Source organism: Schistocerca piceifrons, chromosome 7 (genome assembly GCF_021461385.2).
Source record: "Schistocerca piceifrons isolate TAMUIC-IGC-003096 chromosome 7, iqSchPice1.1, whole genome shotgun sequence".
Classification (NCBI taxonomy): Eukaryota; Metazoa; Arthropoda; class Insecta; order Orthoptera; family Acrididae; genus Schistocerca; species Schistocerca piceifrons.
In genome coordinates, this window is record NC_060144.1 from 103722296 (window position 1) to 103750294 (window position 27999).

Consider the following 27999-nt stretch of genomic DNA (forward strand, 5'->3'; position numbering starts at 1 on the left):
TTTTTGCAGTTTCTTCGCTTTTAGTCTGCAGTTCATAACCAATAAAATGTGGTCAGAGTCCACATCTGTCCCTGGAAATGCCCTTCAATTTAAAACCTGGTTCCGAAATCTCTGTCTTACTATTATATAATCTATCTGAAACCTTCCAGTGTCTCCAGGTCTCTTCCACGATATAACATTCTTTCTGTAACACTATTGTTCAAATATTCTCTCCTTGTCTGAACTGTGAAATGAATTCGTAGCACTTTAATTTTGTGTTTTGAAAAATGCTAATCTGGCTAACTCGAAAGTTTTCATTTCTTCTCTTTGAAGTTTAATTCCCTTTTCAAATGTCTCCTTTTTTGCCTATACTATTTGCTCAATGTACAGCAGTATCATAGAAGATAGATTTGTTGGTGTGTCAACGCGGAATGTTCAGCGTGCCTACGAAGCTCTAAAATTGACAGGAATTTCTGTTATCAGTGAACGCAGATCCGTTCCAACGAGTTTTCGAGCGAACATTGCGAAGAGATAATCGTTTTATAAACAAAAAGTGTCTTTTCTTACTGCAGTGTATTTTATTTCCTTTAGACGTGTCTTGCACTTAACTTTAATGCATCTTCAGTGGGATAGTTTTTGGAATCGGCGTTTCTTCTCATCTGGTCACATGCTGGAGGTGGCATTTTAACTTGACTTACGAAAAATAAGCACGTTTTCATATTCCGAATTTTTTTCTTGACAATTTTCATACTGATTGACCTTATTGTCGTGTAGTCCTCTGTCACTAGTGGTAAATATTTCAATTAAATTTGTGATGTAAAGTCGTAACTTCTGTGAGTTCTGAACTCACAGCATTAATTTCGTTACGCAAATTCTCTTTACTAAATGCGACTGACTTTTCGTCTTGTCTACTTCATTGTTCAGTTCGTTGCACTAGATCCCTACGCCGTTAACCATTATATTCACCGATTTTTGTCCTTCTTGCTTGTATTATTGATTTTAACGATCTCATCATTTTCCGCCTGTGTTTTCTCAAGAGCTTTACTAACCAGTTCAATTACACTCCTAGAAATGGAAAAAAGAACACATTGACACCGGTGTGTCAGACCCACCATACTTGCTCCGGACACTGCGAGAGGGCTGTACAAGCAATGATCACGCGCACGGCACAGCGGACACACCAGGAACCGCGGTGTTGGCCGTCGAATGGCGCTAGCTGCGCAGCATTTGTGCACCGCCGCCGTCAGTGTCAGCCAGTTTGCCGTGGCATACGGAGCTCCATCGCAGTCTTTAACACTGGTAGCATGCCGCGACAGCGTGGACGTGAACCGTATGTGCAGTTGACGGACTTTGAGCGAGGGCGTATAGTGGGCATGCGGGAGCCCGGGTGGACGTACCGCCGAATTGCTCAACACGTGGAGCGTGAGGTCTCCACAGTACATCGATGTTGTCGCCAGTGGTCGGCGGAAGGTGCACGTGCCCGTCGACCTGGGACCGGACCGCAGCGACGCACGGATGCACGCCAAGACCGTAGGATCCTACGCAGTGCCGTAGGGGACCGCACCGCCACTTCCCAGCAAATTAGGGACACTGTTGCTCCTGGGGTATCGGCGAGGACCATTCGCAACCGTCTCCATGAAGCTGGGCTACGGTCCCGCACACCGTTAGGCCGTCTTCCGCTCACGCCCCAACATCGTGCAGCCCGCCTCCAGTGGTGTCGCGACAGGCGTGAATGGAGGGACGAATGGAGACGTGTCGTCTTCAGCGATGAGAGTCGCTTCTGCCTTGGTGCCAATGATGGTCGTATGCGTGTTTGGCGCCGTGCAGGTGAGCGCCACAATCAGGACTGCATACGACCGAGGCACACAGGGCCAACACCCGGCATCATGGTGTGGGGAGCGATCTCCTACACTGGCCGTACACCACTGGTGATCGTCGAGGGGCCACTGAATAGTGCACGGTACATCCAAACCGTCATCGAACCCATCGTTCTACCATTCCTAGACCGGCAAGGGAACTTGCTGTTCCAACAGGACAATGCACGTCCGCATGTATCCCGTGCCACCCAACGTGCTCTAGAAGGTGTAAGTCAACTACCCTGGCCAGCAAGATCTCCGGATCTGTCCCCCATTGAGCATGTTTGGGACTGGATGAAGCGTCGTCTCACGCGGTCTGCACGTCCAGCACGAACGCTGGTCCAACTGAGGCGCCAGGTGGAAATGGCATGGCAAGCCGTTCCACAGGACTACATCCAGCATCTCTACGATCGTCTCCATGGGAGAATAGCAGCCTGCATTGCTGCGAAAGGTGGATATACACTGTACTAGTGCCGACATTGTGCATGCTCTGTTGCCTGTGTCTATGTGCCTGTGGTTCTGTCAGTGTGATCATGTGATGTATCTGACCCCAGGAATGTGTCAATAAAGTTTCCCCTTCCTGGGACAATGAATTCACGGTGTTCTTATTTCAATTTCCAGGAGTGTATTTGCTTGCATTTTTTTGTCAACGTGGGTCCGAAATTCTTGGGTTTCCGTTTCCATTTCTTCGCGTTTGACTTTACGTCCCTCTCTGAGCTGATCATGTTTTTCATCGAACATCTCAGTAAGCTCGGATCGCAAATTATTGTCAGTATCTGTTAACGTGTTCAATTTAGTTTTGATTTTCTCCTGAATTTCTTTGTTGTCCTCCCACATTTCTTTGTTTTCCTCCCGAACAGATTGTAATTGCCTTTGCGATTCTTTCATTTCGTCGTCCATCATTAATTCCATTTCCCCTAATACCTGAGTAGAGACGTTATTACTAACAGTAGTGGTCCCCTATTGTTGAGTAGCCAACGGCGTTGAACTAGTCTTGGGCAGATGTATTCAATAAGCATCAAGTTAAAGAGAGATGCAAACTGCGATTGCTGATGAGCTTCATCGTCCTGCCCGTTGAACGTATACTATGTGGGCAGTTACCACAAAAGGATTTGGCAACCTCTATCAAGCATACTTAATTGACATAATTACATATTCGAAATGGAATTCTGGATGTAAATATTTATTAACAGTGGTTGATGTTTATTCCAAATACGCATGGGTTGCTGCTCTGAAGGCTAAAGGCGGTGTTGCAGTTGCAAACGCGCTTAAAAAAATTTACACAGATAGCAGGCGGGTTCCAGTACACTTACAAACTGATCTTGGGAAATAATTCTACAATATTAGTTTCAAAAAGTTAATGCAACATCTCAGAATTAATCATTAGTCCACTTTTTCAAATATGAAAGCTTCCGTAGTTGAACGTTTCAGCAGAACTCTCAAGAGTCTTATGTTCAGCAAATTTACTGCTCAGGGCTCCTACAAATTGGTTAATACTGTACAAGGATTCGTAAAGCAATATAATCGCACGAAACACAGGACAATTAAAATGGAGCCAGCGGAGGTGTATAATAAAATCAAAATGATCGATCCACGTCCTTCGAAACTTAAAATTGGCGTTAATGCAGTATTAGCAAACAGAAGACAGTCTTTGGCAAAGGATACACAGCAAACTGGTCAACGGAAATTTCAGAATACGTAAGGTGGAGTTTCTCAGAAGCAGATATTGGTGGTACGTCTTCCATTTCCAAAATTTGCGAGCTCGCAGGCGAACTCTTACCTGCAACCTTTGCGGGTTAGTTCCCATTACTGCAAGGGGTGAGGAATCTTGGCTGTTACATTTCGCTCGAGTTCTCATTGCCGCCGCCACTCTTCTGGTAAATTCGAAGGATAGCGACAGATTTGATCAATCGTGGTACACAGGGCGTTTTACACAGAACGAACTATCTCTGTCGTACTTAAACCGAACTTTGTTAGTGGTTGACCGATCGACCTATTTCCGTGGCACACAAATCGAACCAGCCTACACTTGCACAACACACTGGAAAAACGACACACGCAGGTGTTTTTTTCCACCTCAACCGGCCTAAATCGACCCTTTTAATACTTGAACTGATAATTCGTAAGAAAGGGAAGTACACAACATTCCCATATTAAATTATGCAAATTTTAACCTCTTGTACCCACACACAGAGAAAACTGTAATTGTAAACATTGTGTGTGTGTGTGTGTGTGTGTGTGTGTGTGTGTGTGCGTGTGCGTCCTTTAAAGACCTTTAAAGAAACAAATCAAAGTATATTTGATTACAAAGCAAACTGTAATTGTAAACATTGTGTGTGTGTGTGTGTGTGTGTGTGTGTGTGTGTGTACGTAACCGACTCATCTGGACGGCTGCCCCGACCTTGCGCAACGGCCAGGGCGCGATGACTCAGATGGGTACTGTGCCGTAGCGCACGCGTATTCGGTGCGTATACAGGGTGAGTCACCTAACATTACCGCTGGATATATTTCGTAAACCACATCAAATACTGACGAATCGATTCCACAGACCGAACATGAGGAGAGGGGCTAGTGTAACTGGTTAATACAAACCATAAAAAAATGCACGGAAGTATGTTTTTTAACACAAACCTATGTTTTTTTAAATGGAACCCCGTTAGCTTTGTTAGCACATCTGAACATATAAACAAATACGTAATCAATGCCGTTTGTTGCATTGTAAAATGTTAATTACATCCGGAGATATTGTAACCTAAAGTAGACGCTTGAGTACCACTCCTCCGCTGTTCGATCGTGTGTATCGGAGAGCACCGAATTACGTAGGGATCGAAAGGGAACGGTGATGGACCTTAGGTACAGAAGAGACGGGAACAGCATATTACGTCCACATGCTAACACCTTTTTATTGGTGTTTTTCACTGACGCACATGTACATTACCATGAGGGGTGAGGTACACGTACACACGTGGTTTCCGTTTTCAATTACGGAGTGGAATAGAGTGTGTCCCGACATGTCAGGCCAATAGATATTCAATGTGGTGGCCATCATTTGCTGCACACAATTGCAATCTCTGGCGTAATGAATGTCGTACACGCCGCAGTACATCTGGTGTAATGTCGCCGCAGGCTGCCACAATACGTTGTTTCATATCCTCTGGGGTTGTAGGCACATCACGGTACACATTCTCCTTTAACGTACCCCACAGAAAGAAGCCCAGAGGTGTAAGATCAGGAGAACGGGCTGGCTAATTTATGCGTCCTCCACGTCCTATGAAATGCCCAGGGCCCGTGTTTGTTACAACACGCAACTGAATGTCGGAGGTTTCAAGCGTCAACTTTAGGTTACAATATCGCCGGATGTAATTAACATTTTCCAATGCAACAAACGGCACTGATTACGTATTTGTTTATATGTTCAGATGTGCTAACAAAACTAACGTGGTTCCATTTAAAAATACGTAGGTTTGTGTTAAAAAACATACTTCCGTGCATTTTTGTATGGTTTGTATTAAACAATTACACTAGCCCCTCTCCTCACGTTCGGTCCGTGGAATCGGTTCGTCAGTATTTGATGTGGTTTACGAAATATATCCAGCGGTAACGTTAGGTGACTCACCCTGTATACGTCTTCAAAGTGTTCCAGAACGAACATAGAATACTACATTCTTGCATGATGCGGCAGTTTTTCACGCATCTCTGTATTTATGACATCACATCTCCTGAACAGCATAGCTGTTACAAGATTTTACGTCTATCACGCGAAAGTATTACTACTTGTTAGAACTCACATCCGAAAAGGAAATAGAAAACATAATATAGAAGACATAATAAAAGTCATGCTAAAACATAGGAACCCCAAAGTAGACGGTATCCCCTAGAATCATAAAACTTTCTGACTGATCATCAGGAAAGGGTTTACGGATGTGGCGTTCGAGAAACATCGCAGCGGACACTTTATACTGAAGAAAAACATAGAATAAATGTACTCGTTCCCAAAAAAAGAAACTACAAAAAATAACGGATATCAGGCCGACAACGTTGTCATGCGCAGACTCCTAAAATCATATCATACAGCGGCATGACTGAAGCAAGCCCTTCCACACTTTCTCGATCCGGAACAGCGTCTAGTGTGTCAAACAAAAGTATTGTAGGTGGTATTTGTTCCATAAGAGACACATCACTTTTCTCACTGAATCATCAGGAAGAAACACTACGGCTATTAAACATCGATTAGAGAAAAACCACATATAAAGTCAACCATCACTACCTAAGGAGTGTGTTACAGCATTTCAGGTTTCCACATGAAACAACAGATTTAGTGCTACTAAATCAATAACAAATGGTTTCCAAAGTGCAAATAAATGGACGTCTTACAGAAGCATCCCAATCAGAAAGAGTCGCCCTTCATCAATGGCGCTGTTGGTCATTAAGGCATACGATTAGCACCCATATAGGACTACACGTTGATGCACAACGGTTCACCATCAATGCCAACTCTTATGATGTTACCACAATACTATGGAACCCCAGGACATCGTGAAAATCTCGTCCATAATGGGCGTTAACAGGAAGGAGAAGTGCAACTATGAACAATGACAAAACACTACTCATATGGTTTATGGTTCAAATGGCTCTGAGCACTATGCGACTTAACTTCTGAGGTCATCAGTCGCCTAGAACTTAGAACTAGTTAAACCCAACTAATCTAAGGACATCACACACATCCATGCCCGAGGCAGGATTCGAACCTGCGACCGTAGCGATCGCTCGGCTCCAGACTGTAGCGCCTAGAACCGCACGGCCACTCCGGCCGGCTCATATGGTTTAATGAAAGCGCATATCCCACACTACATCCATTTTTCGAATGTGCTGAAATGGAAGAGTTAGGTGCGGAACTAGCGAAGAAAACCGTATACTAACTAACGCCATTTCCAACGAAATATTTAAAAGGAGTAAATGGTGCTCTTCTAGCGAATAATACAAAGAAATTTAATGTCACTCAAAGGATTGAACACATCAACGCACTGACCCTGATCAAACTGTGGTTAATTGCACAATTCACACCCACTGACTGAAAATACATAGCACAAATAAAAAATACATAGGTCGGATCATTTGGAAAGGTATGTTGTTTCCTGTAGCCACAGATCACCTGCAAAAGGCGGCCTAGATTTAACAGATTCTGAGAGAGTGAGAGATAATGTTCAATCATTGCAGTGAAAAATCTAATAGATACAATGAAAGCGCCTGCAACACGGCCAGGTTTACTAATGACGGTGTGGGATATAACAGCAGAAAACGTACATTACAGAAGGTTGCCAGCAACTATACCTCCATTCTTAGAAGTCACAACACATGTATTAGAGAAGATTCCTAATAAAAGGTATTATACATCAAACACGTTAATCAGAAATATTCAGAGGAATCCTCCAAACCAGATTAAACATAAAGACAGTATGGGTGTGTCCACCAGCTCACAGACATGCTCAGCGACACACAAATTTATAAATGATTTAATCCCGACAGCAAAGCTTCGCCACAAAACAAGTCGTCCGTACTACCAGCAGTGTCGTATGGTTGACACAGCCGTACACCGAACAACGGATTGCCGCAAAGTTACAGGTCTTCAGAAGTAGGTAAGGTTTAAATTTACCACAGTCGAAGAAATAAACAAACACCAACAAATTAATTTATATCGACGTCAAAGCATTTACAGCATCCAAGACAAAAGAAACTACATCTACATCTACACCCACAATCCACCTGACGGTGTGTGGCGGAGGGTACTTTGAGTACCTCTATCGGTTCTCCCTTCTATTCCAGTCTCGTATTATTCATGTGACAGAAAGATTGTCGGTATGCCTCTGTTCAGGCTCTAATCTCTTTGATTTTATCCTCATGGTCTCTTCGAGAGATATATGTAGGAGGGAGCAATATACTGCTTGACTCCTCGGCGAAGGTATGTTCCCGAAACTTCAACGAAGCCCGAACCGGCTACTGAGCGTCTCTCTTGCAAAGTCTTTCACTGGAGTTTATCTATCATCTCCGTAACGCTTTCGCGATTACTAAATGATCCTGTAACGAAGCGCGCTGCTCTCCGTTGGATCTTCTCCACTATCAACCCTATCTGGTACGGATCCCACACCAGTGAGCAGTATTCAAGCAGTGGGTGAACAAGTGTACTGTAACCTACTTCCTTTGTTTTCGGACTGCATTTCCTTAGCATTCTTCCAATGAATCTCAGTCTGGTATCTGCTTTACCGACGATTAATTTTATTTGGCCATTCCATTTTAAATCACTCCTAATGCCTACTCCCAGATAATTTATGGAATTAACTGCTTCCAGTTGCTGACCTGCTATATTGTAGGTAAATGATAAAGGATCTTTCTTTCCATGTATTCGCAGCACATTGCACTTGTCTACATTGAGTTTCAATTGCCATTCCCTGCACCATGCGTCAATTCGTTGCAGATCCTCCTGCATTTCAGTACAATTTTCCATTGTTACAAACTCTCGATGTACTACAGCATCATCCGCAAAAAGCCTCAGTGATATTCCGATGTTATCCAGAAGGTCAGTTATATATATTGTGAGTAGCAACGGTCCTACGACGCTCCCCTGCGGCACACTTGAAATCACTCTTACTTCGGAAGACTTCTCTCCATTGAGAATGACATGCTGCGTTCTGTTATCTAGGAACTCTTCAATCCAATCGCACAATTGGTCTGTTAGTCCATACGCTCTTACTTTGTTCATTAAACGACTATGGGGAACTGTATCAAACGCCTTGGGGAAGTCAAGAAGCACGGCATCTACCTGGGAACCCGTGTCTATGGCCCTCTGAGTCTCGTGGACGAATAGCGCGAGCTGGGTTTCACACGATCGTCTTTTTCGAAACCCATGCTGATTCCTACAGAGTAGATTTCTAGTTTCAAGAAAAGTCATTATACTCGAACATAATACGTGTTCCAAAATTCTACAACTGATCGACGTTACAGATATAGGTCTATAGTTCTGCACACCTGTTCGACGTCCCTTCTTGAAAACGGAGATGACCTGAGCCCTTTTGCAATCTTTTGGAACGTTACGCTTTTCTAGAGACCTGCGGTACACCGCTGCAAGAATGGGGGGCAAGTTCCTTCGCGTACTCTGTGTAAAATCGAACTGGTATCCCATCAGGTCCAGCGGCCTTTCCTCTTTTGAGCGATTTTAATGTTTTTTTCAATCCCTCTGTTGTCTATTTCGATATCTACCATTTTGTCATCTGTGCGACAATCTAGAGAAGGAACTACAGTGCAGTCTTCCTCTGTGAAATAGCTTTGGAAAAAGACGTTTAGTATTTCGGGCTTTAGCTTGTCTCCTCTGCTTCAGTACCATTTTGGTCACAGAGTGTTTGGACATTTTGTTCTGATGCATCTACCGCTTTGACATAAGACCAAAATTTCTTAGGATTTTATGCCAAGTCAGGACATAGAACTTTACTTTCGAATTCGTTGAACGCCTCTCGCATAGCCCTCCTCACACTACATTCCGCTTCGTGTAATTTTTGTTTGTCTGCAAGGCTGTTGCTATGTTTATGTTTTGCTGTGAAGTGCCCTTTGCTTCCGTAGCAGTTTTCTAACTCGGTTGTTGTACCACGATGACTCTTTTATATCTCTTACGATCTTGTTTGACACATACTCATCTAATGCATATTGTACGATGGTTATGAATTTCCGTCAAGTACTCTGAAACCTGCATTTTGTCACTTTTTCTAAACAGAAAAATTTTCCTACCTTTTTTAATATCTTGAAACGTCCCCTTTCAAGATTTATACTTGACTGTGCTTAAACTGACACAATATTTTTTGGCGCAACGCAATCTGACTTTCAAAAAATCCCTACAAAAGAATGGCCCTGACTAACATTAACCTATACCTTTCACAAATCACTTACCTCACAAAAATCTTTGTTACTCGAACTACTGCAATACAGCGAGCGCCACTACTGCCAGTTAAATAAAAGATTCAAACTACGGAAGGCACTAACTACTGATAGGCATAGTTAGCAAATGAAAGATTTTAATAGAGAACAAACAATGTATTTACCTTAATAGTGTTGAAACCTAATAATATACATAGCAGTTCATGACATCCAGTCTTACAAATTTCAACACTCCTCCATTTCTCTCCCCACATCCACCACCGCTGGCGGCTCACGTCCAACTGAGCAACGCTACGCGCTGTTCACATCCAGCTGCCCAACACTACAATGGCAGACAACAATGCAAACTAGCCACAGACTGCACACAGCACAGCCAGTGATTTTCATACAGAGCGCTACGTAACGTTGCCAATAAGAAAACATAAACAGCCTACTTACATAGACCCCATGCTCCCCACAAAAAAAAAATTACAAATTGTTTTGGTCAGTGGCCAATAATGATTTGATAAAATTTTTCATAATTACAGTAACGAAGAAATCAAATGCACACACTTATTGATACAATGTTGGTCAAAAGCTAAAATTTTCTCACAGTCCATAAAGACAGTCCTGATCGTTCATCACAGTAAAATAGCAGTGTTTTTCTCGAAGTCTGAGCAGTAGAAGAAAATGCACACGGAAGTAGTGGATTTCCATGCAGTCTTGAAGAAGTAGTGTTGTCCTTCCAACGAAAAGACAGTGCTGACTCTTGACATGCAGACAGGTAATGGGTCACAACAGAGCAAACCCACAACAGAGTCATTCGAAGTTTTGAAGACTATTGGTAGGTAGGTCAGCACAGAGCAGACCCACTGTAGTCCTGGTAGAGATTATGGTATTGGTGGGCCACCAGTGGTGCAGACCCACTGTAGTCCTGGTAGAGATTGTGGTATTAGTGGGCCACCAGAGGTGCAGACCCACTGCAGTCCTTGTAGAAACAATGGTACTGGTGAGTCAGCAAAGGTGTAGACCCACTGTAGTCCTTGTAGAAATAATGGTATCAGTGGGTCATAAAAGATGCAGACCCACTGTAGTCCTTGTAGAGATGGTCAGCAGCCAACTGATGTGACTGTGCAGGTGCACAATCACCATTGAAGAGTCTTGCGGATAATATAGCAAGTCCATAACCACCACTTGTGCACTCACAAAGTTTTTGGAATTGTCCTTAAAACCAGCAATGCGAGCACTAACAGTCCCAACTTCTCACATATTGTGCATATATTATGACCAACAGAAATGTGCAGTGAAATGTAACTTACAAGTTACTTAATTTGATGAACTGGTGTCAATTACAATTATAAATTTACAACATAAGAATACAATTACAAAGGTGCAAAATAAATCATTCAAGAACATAACAATACAGATAACATTTGTAGTAAAACAGGCTTTACAAAAGAATAGAAATAAACATGTACATCAGTGTTACAAGAATTATGACATAAGTACATACATAAAACATCAGAATGACTTTCGAAACATCAACATGAGCATTAAAACAAAACAGAACAAATAATGTCTAAACATCCTTACGAAGAAAATAACATAATATTTGAAAAATTCTACAACATAAATCTTATTAGCTAAACACATAAAGACAGGAAAAACACAAATATACAAGAGTACACAAACACATAGCAGAATAACACAGGGTGAAAGGACAGGGTTTGTTTTCAGTGTAACATTTGGTACTGCAGTATTTTGCAAATGAAACTTTTTTTTTGTTGGAGATCTCCCTTCGTTCATCATTAGTCCCAAAAAGTCCTATCTATACCTGCTTTCTGTACTTTTTTCGTATAACTTCTCAATGCATTTCTTCCAATACATTGCAACTCATTCTCTTATATAGCCTACCCCATCTTAAGCTAACTTAAATCTACTGAGCTCAGTTGCTAAACTAAGGAACGAGGCAATGCACCAGCACAAAGCAATTAACACAAACAGCAATGATAAAAAATACAAATGGCAAAGCAAGCAGCATAAATTAGCAAAGCAAATGCAATATTACAACTAATATAAGGCAATGCGCAGCAAACAAGAAAAATAAATTCGTAGTAAAACTGGCTTAACAGAGTAATGTAAAGTGAAATTTAGTAGCACTATGTCTCGCAAACAGCAGCAGCAAATACCATAACTTATATCTAAACATGACATAGCTCAAGCAGAAAAAATAGTGCACTAAAGACAACAACGCAGATAAGGGAAATGTCTGTTCACATCTTAATATCTATGTCATTAAAGTGGTGCACCACAAAAACTAATTCTACAAAAAATTACCAAGTACTTGAAAAGAAAATTATATATGCAGTTACTGTTATTAATCCCTTCTTATTGTTCTTTCCATTCCAAGAGCTCCTTTTTCGAAGAATGTGGATCAGAAAATAATTATTTAATAGATCTGTTGACAGAAAGTGTTCACATTAGCAGATGCATTTAAGTTTATTTTATAAAACCAATGCTGCAACACAGTTGGAGACAGATATTAAACAAAATGAGCAATCTCTCAACGAGAAAGACAATAGCTGTAAAATGTAGCTCATCATTTCATTAGGCATTTTAGTAAATATCATAAATTAAGAGTGCCACAGTGTTATCATATGTTTTCAAGTTTGAGCGTGTCGTATTTGCGATGCTTTCGACAAAGAAATGTCAATAGCGAGGATAATGGCCTCTTTTTTTTTTTTTTGCACCTAATGGCTTTCTCTTGTCAGACGACTACCTCTCAGCTGGGCGCCCAAAACGCATTACGTCAAGGTCACTTACCTTTCTTACTGAAATATTTACGACAGCAGTTTCCGCTACAGTGGCAGTCTCATATAAAAAAATTCACAGGTTGAGAATTTGCGTTACAAATGTGTAGAAACAAAATCCTATAAATATAACAGTGTCAAAAAAATTTTCGTCGGCATTGTGGTACATTCATGCATTTACACACATTTCATAACTCTTAAAGTACGATTCTTGATTTCCAACATCCTTTTTCACAAGTCAGAGTCCCTAACCACTACTCATTATTCATTATCTTATTACACATATACATATTCGTCGACACTTCTTCAATATTTCATCATAATAAATACATATCACAATAAACATTCCTTAACAACATAATACACTTCATCATCGTAATAATAACATCATAACACCTCAGTCAAATCTCAGAAACGTCGTAGCTTTCTGCAATAATTTCAAACCCTAAAAAATATTCTCTGCTCATTTCAATAGTGTCATCTACCTCAAACGTACCTTAAAAATCATAATGTCGTACCAAATACATCATTCAAAGCTCTCATAGAATCACAATGGTTCTGAAAAAATATGAAGAGTTGACAAAGTACATACAAAATACAATTTCATAAGTGTGAAGTTATCCAACTGTTTAATTACATAAACATCTGTCACTGATGTAGTAAAAAAAATGTTTGTCTCTTCAGTTAAATGATCAGATAGCTGTGTAATTATGTGTTAGAGATATATGGTACCGATGTGTAAAGTTGTATAAGCAAATACCATATTAGCTAGGGCTCCTTGTGCTTGCCAGACACATGGTACACAAAGTAAGCATGTACCCCCCTGAGGATTAATGTAATTATACCCTCAGGTGTTACAGATTACAGCAACGGAATGAAATGTATCACGGAAAACCTTTGTATCATTGTACTTCAAATATCTTTAAAAATAAATGTTTTAAGTACAAAATTAATCACTCAAATACGTGTACTGTTGCGCTAAACTGTGCGTCTTGTTGTAAGATAATCTCTGTGGAAGTGTCGTAGTTATCGTCCTCTGAAAGCTAAGTTCTGCAGAGGTCAATGTACTTACCTCATGATAAACAAAAGTGAAATGCTTTGCGTATAGATATCTTAGTTATTACGCTTATTGCCGTGATGAAGAAAGTACTGTGCTGTAACGTATTGTTGTCCTACGGAAAAGGCTGTCTCCTTGTAGCTATACCACAAAAGTAAAACATGTTTTACTTTACAGAAGAATTCAGAAAAACTGTGCAGATATAAAACAGATACACCGCAAAAGCAACATTGAAAATTGTCACTCATTAGTAGCGTCGTGATAAAATCGTGTAGCTGTCACATATACTAACCACTGTGTCATCTGGTATCTCACAGAAAGTACTTTAAATCCAGAATGTATTTTCAAGTAAACCAAAATGTTGCATTAAAATCTCACTAGCAGTACCAGTATATGTTCTAAGTATGTAAGCCTTATAGTCGTTACGTAATTGTGCAACTAACAAGCAAGAATGTACACACACAATAACAATGTAACATCTGTTCACTATAACAATGCATTCGTAATTTCTGTTTAAATAAGTTCTCTTGGTTCTTGACTGGATATTTAACTTCAAACATTGTTGCATGTTAACATATTCTAAGTCTGACAAAGCATACTGGTAATGTAAAGTGAAAAGTTATATGGCAAAGACAAAGTTAAAAAGCAGATTATCTCTCAATAAACGGTTTTACATGTGAAATGTGGTGTAAACCTTTACTCTTCCTAGTACGCAGAGTTTCAACTTCAATGCAATTATCATGTGGTTACGTCGGTAAGGAACAGTGGAATTTTTCGCAAGGTTAGCTTATGTTATTTTTCTCAAGCCCTGCCGGCGCACGTGGCTGCCTGCCGGTGCGAGTCATTGTCTTATTTCTTTGTTGGTGCGCGTTGTTATTGGGATTAGCAGGCCTAACTTCTACAAATTCACCTTGTCGAGAGTGCCCTGCTCTGTTTGAATCCCGCCAGTTCTGAGGGAATTCAGGTCTGTCGTATTGTCGGTAGTTTACATAGTTTCTTTCTTGTCGGTCACGTGGTGGAGAATTTCTCCCTGAATCGTAACTGCGCGCTGAACTGTTGCGTCTGAAGTTTTTCTGTCTCCCTTGATAATATTTATTTTGGTTCCCATATTGTCTGTTTCTCTGATTGTCTCTGTAATAGTCATTACCGAGGAGAGGTGATCTTTCCCTGTAGTTATTACTACTCTGCCAATGGTTGTCATACGGATGGGGTCTATTTTCGTCACGATTTGTGTTGTGAGAATAACCTTGTTGTGTCCAGTTATTATTTCTTTCATCGCGGAATTGCGACGGATGTGACCTGTAATTGTTGTGTTCCTGTTTTCGCGTTCCGCGATTATCAGTGTCAATTTCTAATTCTTGTAAGAGTCCCTGAAAAGCTTCAATGTCGTCTTTGCAACGTCCTGCCAAAATAATATTTCTTAAATGTTCAGGCAATTTCATTAAGCAAATGCGGATGAGTTCTGAAGGGCTGTATGGGTTTGAAAGATATTGATTCTTATGCAACATGTCTTCAAAATATTTGACAAGACAGGAAAATTCAGATTATTCAAAGTGTTTCATCATCATGGTGCTATGTTTTACTCGGTCTTGTATAGCTTGAGACCAATATGCTGAGAGGAAGGCATGATAAAATTCTACTTCACTGTGACAATCGTGAATGACTGATCACATTCTTACAGCTGGTTCATTCTCTAAATAGCCACACATAAATTCTAATCTGTGTTCTAACGACAAGTTGGGAGGAAAACAATGAGAGAATTGATGGAGCCATGCTTGTGGATGAATATCGTTGCCAGAATTCTTAAATGTTTTGAATTTACGTGTAGTAATGAACAGCTTATAGTCAAAATCATCATGTCGGCGAGTCGCATGTCGGTCATTGTTACGTCGTTTCGGCGGTTCCATCTCAAAATTCATGCGCCTTGCCAATTTCTTTCATAATTTCCGAAGTGTCCTGTGTTATTATTTTGTGGTTGTTCCGTATTTCTATGTCCCTCTTCCCGTACTGGAGCGCGAGTGTCCTCTGAAATATGTAATTCTTGTATTACCTGCGTCAACTGATCTTGTACTTCCCGGATTTCTCTTTTGTACTGTGTATTGTTTTGATTTTGATTTTGTTTGAATTTTCTAATTTGTTCATACTCTTCTGTGTCAGTGAAGGCTACGGGTCTTGTGTCATTCAGATCATCGTCTACCTTTGTAGATAAGTTAGTGAGCTGATCCAAAAGTTTGGCTACTTTCTCCGATAGTGAACACATTTCCTCAGTGTGTTTTTCTGAACCAAGTTTCAGAGTGTCCATTTGTGTTGAAATCGAATCTACTGTGTCCTTTAAGTTTTCCTGAGTTTTTGCAAGTTGCGTAACTGAATTGGTAGATGCAACTGAGTCAATTTTAGCCCCACAAGGTCTCATGATTTTCATGAACAATGGTTTGCAGTTCTTTTATTGCTGCTTCATGATTCTGTAATGCATTTTCATACCGCAAAAAAATAGGTTGAAAATGCTCACAAATCTGTGTTTTTACGTCATTACAGACTTTTTGACATTTCGATTCAATGTTATGTAACTCAGTAGTTAGATCTTCACGTGTTTGTTCAAGTGAGGTGTCTAACTTTTGAAGATTTTGTTCCATTATGTCTAACTTCCGAAGCTTTTGTTCCATTGTGTCTAGCTTTTGAAGCTTTTGCTGTGTTTGTCTCTGATTTTGTTCCATTTGTTGCATTAATTGCAATAATAATGTATTAGTGTCTGGAATCTGTTTCTCTATGCTTTTTGGCAGTGCATTTTGACCGGCAACATTCACATTTTGACAAGCAGAAAATGTGTCTTGACTCATTTGAGAAAACGGTGAGGACCCAAAACCTAAGTCAACAGTATTTGCAATATTGTGTTCTGTCATTTCGGATTCCTGAGGCGAGCTGTTGCCGACCGATCGATCGATAATGCTTCCCTGTTCATTACCTGTTTCACTGTCTACACCATTATTTGCCGCCCGCTCCATTTCCCTATGCACAATTACCAAATAACTACTTCGAATGTCTGTTAATTCACTACACAGTGGTGCTGATAAGCTACGCTCGTCGTCACTATTATTTCTCAGTTTACTTTGGAGCCTAGTGTTACGTTTTTCACACGCCATTATTGTCACAATATTTCACACGATAACACAGAAAAGCACAATTTGAAGAGCAAAATAAGGAAACACATTAACATAGCACTGAAAATAATATCTAGTTAATTGCAAGTGCAGCTGCAAAATACTTAGTGCAAATCTACATGCATGCCACAACTGTTTTACTGTACAAGAATGAAAAACTACAACTACAAAGGAAATTCTCTCTACAATTACGTGCTAGCAATAAACAATAGCTACACTAATTACAGAAGCTACAAGGAAAAAATCAGAAGATTCCAGTGAGGTATCCTGGCAGGGTCGCCATATGAAACGTCCCCTTTCAACATTTATACTTGACTGTGCTTAAACTGACACACAATATTTTTTTGGCACAATGCAATCTGACTTTCAAAAAATCCCTACAAAATAATGGCCCTGACTAACATTAACCTATACCTTTCACAAATCACTTACCTCACAAAAATCTTCGTTACTCGAACTAGTGAAATACAGCGAGCGCCACTACTGCCAGCTAAATAAAAGATTCAAACTACAGAAGGCACTAACTACCGATAGGCATAGTTAGCAAATGAAAGATTTTAATAGAGAACAAACAATGTATTTACCTTAATAGTGTTGAAACCTCATAATATACATAGCAGTTCATGACATCCAGTCTTACAAATTTCAAAACTCCGCCATTTCTCTCCCCACATCCACCACTGCTGGCGGCTCACGTCCAACTGAGCAACGCTATGCACTGTTCACATCCAGCTGCACAACACTGCAATGGCAGACAACAATGCAAACTAGCCACAGACTGCACACAGCACAGCCAGTGATTTTCATACAGAGCGCTACGTAACGTTGCCAATAAGAACACATAAACAGCCTACTTACAATTTCTATTTACGGCTGAAATCACCGATGCTATACCGCTTTATGATCGCTGATTCCCTGTTCTGCGTCAACTCTTTCAAATAGTTCGGGTCTGTTTGTCACCAGAAGGACTAATATGTTATCACCACGAGTCTGTTCTCTGTTTAACTGCTCAAGGTAGTTTTAAGATAATGCACTTAAAAAAATTTCACTGGATTCTTTGTCCCTGCTACCCGTTATAAACGTTTGAGTCTCCCAGTCTGTATCTGGTAAATTAAAATCTCCACACAAAACTATAACATGGTCGGGAAATCTACTCGAAATATTTTCGAAATTTTCCTTCAGGTGTTCTGCCACAACAGCCGCTGAGCCAGAGGGGCCTATAGAGACATCCAATTACCATGTCTGAGCCTGCTCTAACCTCCACCCAAATTATTTCACATTTCGGATCTCCGTCAATTTCCCTCGATACTATTGCACTTTTTATCGCTATAAACACGCCTCCCCCTTCACTGTCCAGCCTGTCTCTGCGGTATACATTCCAATCTGAGTTTATAATTTCATTACTGTTTACGTCTGGTTTCAGCCAACTTTCTGTCCTCAGCACTATGTGGGCATTGTGACCGTTTATTAATGAGAGCAGTTCTGGGACCTTTCTATAGACGCTCCTGCAGTTTACTATTACCACATTAATATTGTCGTTCCCTGTTGCGTTTTGCCTACTGCTAGCTTATTGCGTCTCAGGAGGCGTCTTGTCGCGCCTAGGAAGGGAATTCTCTAACCTAAAAAACCCACATGTGTACTCCACACGTACTCCGCTACCCTTGTAGCCGCTTCCTGCGTGTAGTGCACGCCTGACCTATTCAGAGGGACCCTACATTTCTGTCCGATAGCGGAGGTCGAGAAATTTGCACCCCAGATCTCCGCAGAATTGTCTGAGCCTCTGGTTTAAGCCTTCCACTCGGCTCCAAACCAGAGGACCGCAAACGGTTCTGGGAACGACACTACAAATAGTTAGCTCAGATTCCACCTCGCGAGCGAGGCTTTCTGCCTTCACCAACTCCGCCAACCGCCTATATGAACTGAGGATGACCTCTGAACCCAGTCGGCAGGAGACATTGGTGCCGACATGAGGAACAATTTGCAGTCGGGTGCACCCAGTGCTCTCTATCACCGTCGGCAGGCACTCCCCCATGAGTCTCGGATGAGACCCCCGGCAAGCAGACACTTGGCTTCTTCCTCGACCTTTCCGCTATTTCCTTAAGCACACGTCCGGCATCCACATTGACCCTCCGCCTCGTACAACGCGAAAGCCGCTGAACCCGCCACTCCCCTTGGGGAGAGGATGTCCCAACCGCGCCCAGTACCCGCGAAGATGTCTCTCTACAGCAGGGACCGTGGGTGAAGCATGTAACACCTGGGGTGTACCATGCGACGCACCACACTCCCCATTGCCGCTACACTCCGAGGCAGCAACCTGAAAACGGCTGACCGTGGCCATCAGCTCGTTCAGCTATTCGCGAACAGTGGCCAACTCCTCCTGCGTCAGTACACAGCAGTCACACATCCTATCCATCCTAAGAAATCAACACTTTACTGTAGAGAGTTAAGTAATCAACATTTAACTGGAGTCCTAATTCTCTAAAGGCGGTTGATAGCTGACTAAACTGTGGTTACTAGACTCTTCTTGTCGGAAACAACAAAAATAAGCACTAACTGTCTCTGGACTGTATTCAAAACAAACACGAAATCTGTGGAACACTATTACTAGTACTCGAAAAGTAAAGCTAGAAAAGCAAAAACACACGGAAAAAGAAGTTACAAGTAAGAAAAACACAGTTAATACTTAAATTTACGTAGGTTGCTGCACAGGAAATGTGAAGCAGACGGCAGTTTATAAATTCACGCTTCAACGAAGCAGGAGGATCTATAGCGGTTTTTAGCTGTCATGGCGGAAATAAGAGGAACCAATCAATTTCGTAGTTGTGGAATGATTTTTAGGAAAATAACGACGGAATAGTATACTGATGGACGATTGGCCTCTTGTGATGATTTTAATAACAACTCATTCATGGAAATATTGTCAGATGAAGAGAGAGATGTTCACTACTGGCCATTAAAATTGCTACACCACGAAGATGACGTGCTACAGACGTGAAATTTAACCGTCAGGAAGAAGATGCTGTGATATGCAAATGATTAGCTTTTTAGAGCATTCACACAAGGTTGGCGCCGGTGGCGACACCTACAACGTGCTGACATGAGGAAAGTTTATAAAGGCACATTTGCATGTCGAGCGTGAGTTTCCTCGGAAACGCGAAATATTAATTAAATAAATAATCAGTGACAAATAAATAAAGCCTATGGCACACAACTGCAGCGCTGTGTTGCTGATAAAACAAAAGCACAATTACGTTATTCTTATGTTTGATTAAGAAAGGAAGAGCTCTGGTTGAAGTGGTGCGAGAAGCACGTCTTTTTTTTTATTGTCTGGCACACCGCCATATTTCAAGTTATAGAAGAATACTGCGAGTTGCAACCACACTAGGCACTCGATTCTGTAAAGAATTTATATTTATAAAAGTTAGTAGGATTATGAACTGTAGGCTTATTCATTGAATATATCTGATTTAACTAACTGTGTAACTTTTTTATGTTTAGTAGACAATCACCTCTGTACGACGTATTGGCATGGCTGGCAAATTATTGTAATATTGAGATTTAGATTATGAGTCCGCACCTACCGCAGCAGTCTTTGGAAACGATTTAATTACGAAGTCCGATTATTCAGTTTTATTTCACGGTCAACTACGAGTAACATTGCCTTTACGAAAAAGCCATTGTCAAGCGTCTGATACCGAATAATTAAACGTCCACGTTCCAGATAAGCAAATACAATTGCAATCACAATCACCATCATACAGATAGAATAATTAACATATTTAAAATAACATTTTTTATTTATTTTATTTATTTTATAAGTTTCCAACCGACTTCTCATACACAAACAGCAGTTGACCGGCGTTGCCTGGTGAAACGTTGTTGTGACGCCTCGTGTAAGGGGCAGAAATGCGTTCCATCACGTTTCCGACTTTGATAAAGGTCGAATTGTAGCCTGTCGCCATTGCGGTTTATCGTATCGCGACATTGCTGCTCGCGTTGGTCGAGATCGAATGGCTCTTAGCAGAATATGGAATCGGTGGGTTCAGGAGGGTAATACGGAACGCAGTGCTGGATCCGAACGGCCTCGTATCACTAGCAGTCGAGATGACAGGCATCTTCTCCGCATGGTTGTAACGGATCGTGCAGCCACGTCTCGATCCCTGAGTCAACAGATGGGGACGTTTGCAAGAACAGTTCGACAACGTTTGCAGTAGCATAGATTATCAGCTCGGCGACCATGGCTGCGGTTAGCCTTGACGCTGCGTCACAGACAGGAGCGCCTGCGATGGTATACTCAACGACGAACCTGAGTGCACGAATGGCAAAACGCCATTTTTTCGGATGAATCCAGGTTCTGTTTACAGCATCATGATGGTCGCATCCGTGTTTGGCGTCCTCGCGGTGAACTCACATTGGAAGCGTGAATTCTTCATCGCCATACTGGCGTATCACCTGGAGTGATGGTGTGGGAAGCCATTGGTTACACTTCACATTGGTCACACGGCACTTTGAACAGTGGACGTTGCATTTCAGATGTGTTACGACCCGTGGCTCTACCCTTCATTCGATCCCTGCGAAACCCTACATTTCAGCAGGATAATGCACGACTGCATGTTGCAGGTCCTGTAGGAGCCTTTCTGGATACAGAAAACGTTCGACTGCTGCCCTGGACAGCACATTCTACAGATCTCTCACCAACTGAAAACGTCTGGTCAAATGGTGGCCGAGCAACTGGCTCGTCACAATACGCCTGTCACTACTCTTGATGAACTTTGGTATCGCGTTGAGGCTGCATGGGCAGCTGTATCTGTACAGCTCTGTTTGACTCAATGCCCAAGCGTATCAAGGCCGTTATTACGGCCAGAAGTGGTTGTTCTGGGTACTGATTTCTGAGGATCTATGCACCCAAATTACGTGAAAATGTAATCACATGTCAGTTTTAGTATATTTGTCCAATGAATACCCGTTTATCACCTGCATTTCGTCTTGGTGTAGCAATTTTAATGGCCAGTAGTGTAATAAAGAGGTAGCAGAGCAGTTAATACAGCTCGTGTTTTGGCGAGTGGCAGCTGACTGGGGTTGAGTCCGCGTGACTGATGCTCTGTCACCCAGTTCTTGCTGGCTGCTATCTGTCGTGTGTGGGCGAAATTTTGATGGTTGGTGACTAGTCCAACAGAGATAAAGGACATTTCCCTTGCCACTCGCTCTCTCTCCTGTATGTGCGTGGGATGTTACGACCATGTCCTAAGCAAGACAATGCCGCAGATATACTCTTGCGAGGTGTGTCTGTAAAGTGTATATGTTCATCTTCCGATGACGGTGAGCTGAATGCCTCACAGCTCCACCCCATATTAAACCTGGAGATGTTGAATGTCCTATCAACAACTTAAAACATTTACAATTTATGTCTGGAATCGCTTAAAAGTTACGATGCTAGCCTGAATTCTAGATCGCTTTCTGTTTATATGAGGGATGCATGGAGTTTAATGTACCACTAAACTTATGAAATCATCGTATTATTGCAAGCCAAAAACTTTCACACTGCTTCTGCTCAGCTACAAACCTTTCAAAAGCGACAGGCCTTCCTACAGCACATCTTAGAGTATATCACTTCTAGTCGCTCCCTTTCCTGTTCCACTCGCAAATGGAGCCATAGGAGAAACATCGTGCGCCTTCATACGTTATGTGTTCCATATCAAACACCTTCATCCATGTCGTGAGGGAAACGTCTTGTGTCTATTGAGCTGTGTAAGTGCTCCTCCAGGGGCCTAATACAGTATTGCTCCGTTGATTTTTAATTTAAAATGTGTACCTAAGGCCTGCTGGATGGTGTTAAATTATCGTCTCACGCGTATTGTGAGTTCTGCATTCTTGTCTTTTGTGCACACATTCATTCAATCTGAATATATTTCGATTACGGATGGCTTTCTGGTTAAAAATCAAACGTTTCATTACCTTTCAGCCTATGTAGGGCTTGTCCAATCCATGTGACAGAGAATCGACGCTGTATTGTGCGTAAAACAAGGTAGTACACATTCAATACGTTTTATGCTCACGTATTATAAGCTTTCTGGGACGAGGGGGGGGGGGGGCGGGTGATATAGAACATCAACATGATTCCATAATAAATGATGTTCGTGTTGTAGTACAATAACATATGGGCAAATTGGTTTGAGGCAGAGCTGTGGACTACAGCTGTGTTTCCAGCAGGCGAGTGGGGGACGTAGCAGCTAATCAAGGCCACTGTACTGTGGTGAGGCAGGTTACCCTGTTGAAACAGCCAAATAAACGGTACTGCACAGACTACTGCAGCAAGGGGCAAGGTAGATTTCCACACTGCCAGTGGCAGTGGTGTTTTAAATCAAATGAAATGTGTGTGAAATCTTATGGGACTTTACTGCTGAGGTCATCAGTCCCTAAGCTTACACACTACTTAACCTAAATTATCCTAAGGACAAACACATACACCCATGCCCGAGGGAGGACTCGAACCTCCGCCGGGACCAGCCTTACAGTCCATGACTGCAGCGCCTGAGACCGCTCGGCTAATCACACGCGGCAGTGGTGTTTTAGGGTAAAGGGCTGGCAGTGGCGCATATGCGCAACAAGCGTACCACTGGCGACTGTAAGTACCGGTAGTTTTCGAGTCTTGCACCCTAACCAAGACGACGAGGCTGTGCCGGACGGGGAAGCCACATGGACCTGACAGTAGACCCATTTCGTGGCCATGGCAGGGCAACGGCTCTCTGCATTCCCTTCACGGACTTCGTGCCACTTCGCCGCTGGCCACAACAGGTCATCTCCAGCAGCACGGCCAAGTCCTGCCCAGAGGGCAGCGTGTTACACCCCATGCGCACCAGCCGCCACCCACCACCGTTGGGCAGGTGTCTCTGTATCGAAGGCATCCACCGCCTTGACGCAGCTACACTACTAGCCATTAAAAATGCTACACCATGAAGATGACGTGCTACAGACGCGAAATTTAACCGACAGGAAGGAGATGCTGTGATATGCAAATGATTAGCTTTTCAGAGCATTCACACAAGGTTAGCGCCGGTGGCGACACCTACGACGTACTAACATGAGCAAAGTTTCCAACCGATTTCTCATACACAAACAGCAGTTGACCGGCGTTGCCTGGTGAAACGTTGTTGTGATGCCTCGTGTAAGAAGAAGAAATACGTATCATCACGTTTCCGACTTTGATAAAGGTCGGATTGTAGCCTATCGCGATTGCGGTTTATCGTATCGCGACATTGCTGCTTGTGTTGGTCGAGATCCAATGACTGTTTGCCGAATATGGAATCGGTGGGTTCAGGAGGGTAATATGGAACGCCGTGCTGGATCCGAACGGCCTCGTATCACTAGCAGTCGAGATGACAGCCATCTTAACCGCTGGCTGTAACGGATCGTGCAGCCACGTCTCGATCCCTGAGTCAACAGATGGGGATGTTTGCAAGACAACAACCATCTGCACGAACAGTTCGACGACACAGAAAATGTTGGACTGCTGCCCTGGCCAGCACATTCTCCAGATCTCTCACCAACTGAAAACGTGGCCTTGCAACTGGCTCTTCACAATACGCCAGTCACTACTCTTGATGAATTGTGGTATCGTGTTGAAGCTGCATGGGCAGCTGTACCTGTACACGCCATCCAAGCTCTGTTTGACTCAATGCCCAGGCGTATCAAGGCCGTTATTACGGCCAGAGGTGGTTGTTCTGGGTACTGATTTCTCAGTATCTATTCACCCAAATTACGTGAAAATGTAATAACATGTCAGTTCTAGTATAATATATTTGTCCAATGAATACCCGCTTAACATCTGCATTTCTTCTTGGTGCAGCAATTTTAATGGCCAGTAGTATAGATGTCACCTAGGACGGTGCAGATATAACAAGGTTGAATACGCCTGTCACTGGAGACCACGTGGCTGCCTTATGCAATGAAGCTGCCGGCGTGGTGCAGAGTCCATTGTCAGCGTAGCGGGGCGTGCAGGCATCAAGCCCAGCAAAATTTAGAGGCTGGCCGACCAATGATCCATGGTATCAAGCAGAGCAGGTGCGCCGATGAAAGAACTTGTCATGTTTGCAGCTGCCTTTCTCTTGAGTTTCCTGGGCTCCCCACTTCGCCTCCACGACACTGTCACAACATTCTGGGTCATTGCTGCCCCAACTTGCACCAGGGGGCGCTATAGCTCGTGTCAGAAGAGGGATCATAGAACCCATCACTACTCTGTTTGATGACAGTGCAGGAACTCGAAAGTCCACAATTGCCACCTGTGTGAAGAAGATGACTCGATGGTGCAGGGGTGTAGTTTTATCGACACATGGTGGGGAGAGTGCAGTATTTCTGTTTTGTTTTTCTTTTGACTGCGAATGTCATAGAAACTCACTGGGTTTTGCCGTGGGTTAAGTTCAGCACGTAACAGGTGAACGTAGACAGTAATTTGAGAAGGCGTAAATTCACTGAAGAGCCAAAGAAACTGGTACACGTGCCTAATATCGTGCAGCGCCCGCGCGTACACGCAGAAGTGCTGTAACACGACATGGCATGGACTCGACTAATGTCTGAAGAAATGCTGGAGGGAACTGACACCATGAATCCTGCACGGCTGCACATAAATCTGTTTGAGTACCAGGAGGTGGCGATCTCTTCTGTAAGGCATCTCAGATATGCTCAATAATGTTCATGTTTGGCGAGTTTGATGGCCAGCGGAAGTGTTTAAACTCAGAAGAGTGTTCCTGGAGCCACTCTGTAGCAACTGTGGACGTGTGGGGTGTCGCATTGTCCCGAAATTCACAATGGTCATAAATGGTTGCAGGTGATCAGACAGGATTCATACGTATTTGTCGCCTGTCAGAGTCGTATCTAGACATATCAGAGGTCCCATATCACTCCAACTGCACACGCCCCACACCATTACAGAGCCTCCACCAGCTTGAACACTCCCCTGCTGACATACAGAGTCCATGGATTCATGAGATTGTCTCCATATCCGTACATGTCCATCCGCTTGATACAATCTGAAACGAGACTCGGCCGACCAGGCAACATGTTTCCAGACATCAATAGTCCAATATCGTTGTTGACTGGCCCAGGCGAGGCTCAAATGGTTCAAATGGCTCGAAGCACTATGGGACTTAACATCTGAGGTCATCAGTCCCCTAGACTTAGTACTTAAACCTAACTGACCTAAGGACATCACATACACTCATGCCCGTGGCAGGATTCGAACCTGCGATCGTATCAGTCGCGCGGCTCCGGACTGAAGCGCCTACAACCACTCGGCCACAGAGGCCGGCGCCCAGGTGAGGCATAACGCTTTGTGTCGTGCAGTTATCAAGGGTACATGTGTGGGCCGTCGGCTCCGAAAGCACATATCGATGATGTTTAGTTAAACAGTTCGCACGCTAACACTTGTTAATGGCCGAGCATTGGAATCTGTAGCAATTTGCGGAAGAGTTGCTTGCTGTCACGTTTAACGATTATCTTCAGTTGTCGTTGGTCTCGTTCTTGCAGGATCTTTTTCCGGTCGCAGCGATGTCGCAGATATGATGTTTTACCCGATTCCTGATATTCACGGTACACTCGCGAAATGGTCGTAAGGGAAAGTCCCCACTTCATCGCTACTTCGGAGACGCAGTGTCCCATCGCTCGTGCGCCGATTATAACATCATGTTCACTTAAGTCTTGATAACCTGCTATCGCAGCACCAGTAACCGATCTAACAACTGTGCCAGATACTTGTGTTATATACGCAGCGCCGTATTCTGCCTGTTTACATTCCTCTGTATTTGAATACGCATGCCTATACCAGTTTCTTTGGTACTTCAGTGTATAAGTGTTGCTTTTCATCTGGTTGATATGAGCAATTCGGGAGTCACGAGGAAAAGGTGTGGCTTGTTGTCTAGTAGTATAGAAGCTGTTAACCATGAGTAACGATTCGGGAGGTGAGGCTATATTTAGTCCTTGGTTCGATGTGAAGTGGTAGCTATGAGCAGCAACTCAGGCAACAGCGGCTAAGTGATAGTAAGGAGTAATATGATAGTGTTATGGTTAAGTGTTCTCGTAATTTTATTTCATTTTGGGCAGACCAAGTAATATGGGTCGGTACGTGAGCATGTGAAGTAGTGCGAAGTGTTCGGAAAGTGGTATGTTTCAGCATCTTTTTCGTTTGCATGTGGATAATTGATAAAAGGTAATCATGTCGTAGTCAGTGCAACAGGGAGCGAAAGTTTTAATACCACAAGCGGCTAACACGAGCGATGTGTTAAAAATTTTAGGTGCCAAAGTAGATAGGGTACAGGAGAATGGAAGCGATTGGGGCTAGCAAAGGAACAGGCTTGTGTCAAGTTTTCCTGTTATTGTAGGTCGTCCAATTACCATTGGTGTAGAATGAAATTTTCACTTTGCAGCGGAGTGTGCGCTGATATGAAACTTCCTGGCAGATTGAAACTGTGTGCCGGACCGAGACTCGAACTCGGGACCTTTGCCTTTCGCGGGCAAGTGCTCTACCAGAGCCCGTGAAAGGCAAAGGTCCCGAGTTCGAGTCTCGGTCCGGCACACAATTTTAATCTGCCAATAAGTACCATTGGTGTAGTTAAGCCTGTCAATCTTGTGAGGTGTGCCGGCCCAAGTGGCCGTGCGGTTAAAGGCGCTGCAGTCTGGAATCGCAAGACCGCTACGGTCGCAGGTTCGAATCCTGCCTCGGGCATGGATGTTTGTGATGTCCTTAGGTTAGGTTTAACTTGTTCTAAGTTCTTGGGGACTAATGACCTCAGCAGTTGAGTCCCATAGTGCTCAGAGCCATTTGAACCATTTTTTTCTTGTGAGGTGTAGGGCGGAACTTAGCAATGGAGTGGACAATATTTTAAGTAGGAGAAGTAAGACAATGACTGGAAGTGGTCAAATGTACAAATTCCTGAAAATAGTAACGAAGTGGATGTTAGCAAAAGTAACATGGAAGTATCAGTTCAATGTCATGTGGAACTGGAGAGTATGAGATAACTGTAGCGACAGAAGGAATGAGTATTGGCTGTACAGAAGTGAACAAGTCTGTGGATAGCAACATGGCTGATTTAAGAGCAGTAGTATCTGCCCCTTTTGGTGATAATGTGTGTTGTGTTGAGGTCGGAGAGTCTGGGCCAGATGCAAAGAGAAGTGGATGTGCCGGTGGATTTTGCACAGTGCAAATTGGAACTGCAGCTGATGGTGTTGAGATACTACAGGGAATG